Source organism: Macaca thibetana, chromosome 16 (assembly GCF_024542745.1).
Source record: "Macaca thibetana thibetana isolate TM-01 chromosome 16, ASM2454274v1, whole genome shotgun sequence".
In the NCBI taxonomy this organism is placed as follows: Eukaryota; Metazoa; Chordata; class Mammalia; order Primates; family Cercopithecidae; genus Macaca; species Macaca thibetana.
In genome coordinates, this window is record NC_065593.1 from 71945078 (window position 1) to 71949513 (window position 4436).

Sequence of the window (4436 nt, forward strand, 5' to 3'; positions counted from 1 at the left end):
GTGCCCGGTTGGTCCAAATTCATTCTGAAGTAGTATAAAACATCTGTGTATTAACTACACCTTACCTGGTGTATAACCAGAAGAAATAGATGCTGTCAGCTCTGTGGTCTGAACATATTAAACAAAGCATAACAAATTTGGCACTGACAACCCAAAGCATATGAATTCATCCAGAGATGAAAAGTAGCCAAGGATAATTAGGTTCACATGAAATTAAATTTAGACAAGAATTTCAATTTGTCAATTTACAGGGATTATGCCAATTTAGGAAATTGTAATTACCTCTCATATAGAGCCTCCCCATCCTGGTATTTGTGTTTCTGGGAGAGTAAATCAGTGTCAGTTGCTTGGCAAGTATGGAATTAGAGGAAAGATACTTCCAAGAAAAAAGAATTTCATTTTGGCAACAATGTGCGACTACCAGAAAGATTCCCTCCTCCTTCCTTCGGCTATGAAAGACATGACTGGGACAACTGTGGAAATCAGAATGCAGACTGTAATCACTCTAGAGAACAGTACTCCATTAATACAATTTTTCTGAATTTGATCGTTGTATTGTGGTCATGCAGAAGATGCCCTTGTTTTAGAGGATTAAGCTGAAGTATTTATGGGATTAAGCTGAAGTGTCTGGATGTCTGCAAATAACTCTCCAATGGTTTAGGAATGAAAGAAAAAATACAGAGATTAGCAAAGCAAACATGATAAACTGTTACCAGTTGGTAAATTTAGATGAAGGGTATATGGGTGTTCATTGTTTTCTCTTGCAATTTAAAAAAAAATTTAAACTGTTCAAAAAAGAAATGGACATATGATCCAGAATGAACTCAACAAAAATGATGTCACCAACATTTACAAAGAAGGCTAAGGAGGCAAAAAGCAACTGTCGCATCTTAAGTAGTAATAACCCGTTAGCCCACATTTCCTTCGGAAAACAGATAAGGTTCATAACAGGAAGTCATTTTCTTTTTTTTTTCTTTGAGATAGAGTTTTGTTCTTTTCGCCCAGGCTGGAGTACAATGGCACAATCTTGGCTTACTGCAACCTCCACCTCCTGGGTTAAATGATTCTCCTGCCTGAGCCTCCCAAGTAGCTGGGATTACAGGCGCACGCCACCAGGCCCGGCTAATTTTTGCATCTTTAGTAGAGACAGGGTTTCACCATGTTGGCCAAGCTGGTCTTGAACTCCTGACCTCAAGTAATCTGCCCCCTTCAGGCTCCCAAAGTGCTGGGATTATAGCAGTGAGCCAGCATGCCCAGTCAAAAGTCAGTTTCTAGATGGAACTTCAGTTTAAAGAAAATTCTTTTATTGTTATATAGATGTAGTATATATTATATAATCAGAAATAAATCTGAGATATGGTGTTATATGGCCTAGAGGAAGAAGACACACTGCCTATATATGATGAACATAGATGATTTACTTTCCAAGAAAAGGAACTATAGCAAACTTTCAGAATTTTACCCTGTACTTAGATAAAAATCTATTATTCAAAGGCTTTATTCACTAACAATTTACTGAACACCTGTTATATCCCAGTGGTCCTGAGCTTAGTCCTTGCCTTGAAGAACAGCCTATCAGAGTCTCTGCATATCTTTTCAAAATCCTAGTTTAATTTTAGTAATTTAGATCGCAGGTAACCTAGAAATAATTTACAACTACTATTTAAAGGCAATTATGCCCGGGTGCAGTGGCTCACGCCTGTAATTCCAGCACTATGGGAGGCCGAGGCGGGTGGATCACTTTAGGCCAGGAGTTCGAGACCAGCGTGGCCAACATGGGGAAACACTGTCTCTACTAAAAATACAAAAATTAGCTGGGCATGGTGGCATATGCCTGCAATCCCAGTTACTCGGGAGGCTGAGGCATGAGAATCACTTAAACCTGGGAAGCAGAGGTTGCAGTGAGTCAAGATCGTGCCACTGCACTCCAGTCTGGGTGAGAGAGTGAGGCTCTATCTCAAAAATAAATGAAATAAAGGCAGTTACAATTTTCTACTTCAGTTAAAATGGCATATAATTCTGTAAGCCATAATATAGTGTATAGTCTTGTTTGTGGTAGTTACATTTCGTCAAGTATCTGATTCGTTACCACATAAGTTATTTTTCAACGGAGAAGCCAGTCTTTAAGTACACAATCAAATCAAAAGTCGAAAGAGTAAAATGTCAATCTGTGAACTGACTACCTCTGCATTTCTGTTGTTTATCTTCTTTTTACTGGCTTAGAGTTCACAGATCAATGAGACTTGTCTCTTTAATTATGGGTTCTTAGATATATAATAAGAATCCGGCCGGGCGCGGTGGCTCACGCCTGTAATCCCAGCACTTTGGGAGGCCGAGGCGGGCGGATCACAAGGTCAGGAGATCGAGACCACGGTGAAACGCCGTCTCTACTAAAAATACAAAAAATTAGCCGGGCGCGGTTGTGGGCGCCTGTAGTCCCAGCTACTCGGGAGGCTGAGGCAGGAGAATGGCGTGAACCCGGGAGGCGGAGCTTGCAGTGAGCCGAGATCGCGCCACTGCACTCCAGCCTGGGCAACAGAGCGAAGACTCCGTCTCAAAAAAAAAAAAAAAAAAAAAAAAGGAATCCACTACACTAAAGCTCAATATTCTTATAAAGAAAAGCTTAGGAACTCATAATGTTATAATATCTGGATGTCTGCAAATAATTTTTTTTTTTTTTTTTTTTTTTTTTTTTTGAGACGGAGTCTCGCTCTGTCACCCAGGCTGGAGTGCAGTGGCCGGATCTCAGCTCACTGCAAGCTCCGCCTCCCGGGTTCACGCCATTCTCCTGCCTCAGCCTCCCAAGTAGCTGGGACTACAGGCGCCTGCCACCTCGCCCGGCTAAGTTTTTGTATTTTTAGTAGAGACAGGGTTTCACTGTGTTACCCAGGATGGTCTCGATCTCCTGACCTCGTGATCCGCCCGTCTCGGCCTCCCAAAGTGCTGGGATTACAGGCTTGAGCCACCGCGCCCGGCCTTGCAAATAATTCTTAAATGGTTCAGCAAAAAAAGATAAAAAGGGGGGGCCGGGCATGGTGGCTCACGCCTGTAATCCCAGCACTTTGGGAGGCCAAGGAGGGCAGATCACCTGAGGTCAGGAGTTCCAGGCCAGCATGGCCAACATGGTGAAACCCTATCTCTACTAAAAATACAACAATTAGCCGCGTGACTACAATTCCAGCTACTCGGGAGGCTGAGGCAAGAAAATTCCTTGAACCTGGGAGGCGGAGGTTGCAGTGAGCCAAGATCAAGCCACTGCACTCTCAGCCTGGGAGACAGAGCAAGACTCCATCTCAAAAAAATAAGTAAATAAATAAAAAGAGGATATGCACCATGGAGACCGTATTTTTCATTTCTGCTGAGTACTATATTACCGCTGAGCAAAAGGTCCCACTACATAAAGTGATTTTTTTTTTTTTTTTTTTTGTGAGACAGAGTTTCACTCTGGTTGCCTAGGCTGGATGGAGTGCAATGGCGCAATCTCAGCTCACCGCAACCTCCGCCTCCAAGGTTCAAGCGAGTCTCCTGCCTCAGTCTCCTGAATAGCTGGGATTATAGGGATGCACCACCACACCCGGCTAATTTTTTTGTATTTTAGTAGAGACGGGGTTTCTCTATGTTGGTCAGGCTGGTCTCGAACTTCTGACCTCAGGTGATCCGTCTGCCTCAGCCTCCCAAGTGCTGGGATTACAAGCGTGAGCCACTGCACCCGGCCGATTTTTTCTTTTTTTTTGAGATAGGGTTTTACTCTGTCATCCAGACTGGAGTGCAGTGGTACAATCTTGGCTCACTGCAACCTCCACCTCCTGGGTTCAAGTGAGTCTCCCATCTCAACCTCCCGAATAGCTGAGACTATAGGCACGCACCACTATGCCTAACTAATTTTTGTATTTTTTGGTAGAAATGGGGTTTCACCATGTTGGCCAAGCTGGTCTTGAACTCCTAACCTGAAGTAATCTGCCTGCTTCAGCCTCCCAAAGTGCTTGTATTATAGGCGTGAGCCACTGTGCCCAGCTGAGAATGTCATCATTAATAGAGACTTTACCCTGTTCCATTGGGATTTCTTTTCATTAAGGCCTACTGAGAGATTAAAAATGATGGAGGAGAACCTGTTTATTAACGGCCACATGTGTGACTAAAGTTTACATACAGTGCCTGACCTAAAACGCAGCCTTTCACTACTGCAAGGTAAATTCAGCCGTCAGGATTCTTTCTGTAAAGCTGGGCTGTAGACTCGCACCTGAAGTTTTCATTTGTCCTAAAGGACAGGGGAGATGGCGGGAGGCAAGCATGTGCCTGTGTGAGGACCCCTCTCTGCCTGCTTGTGGCAGAAGAGGTCCCTGCAGAAGACACACTGCAAATGTGTGAAAGATGAGCTGTGGAACAAATGAGCAGGGGCAGTTTCTGAATCTGATAAAATTACATTCTTGCTAGAA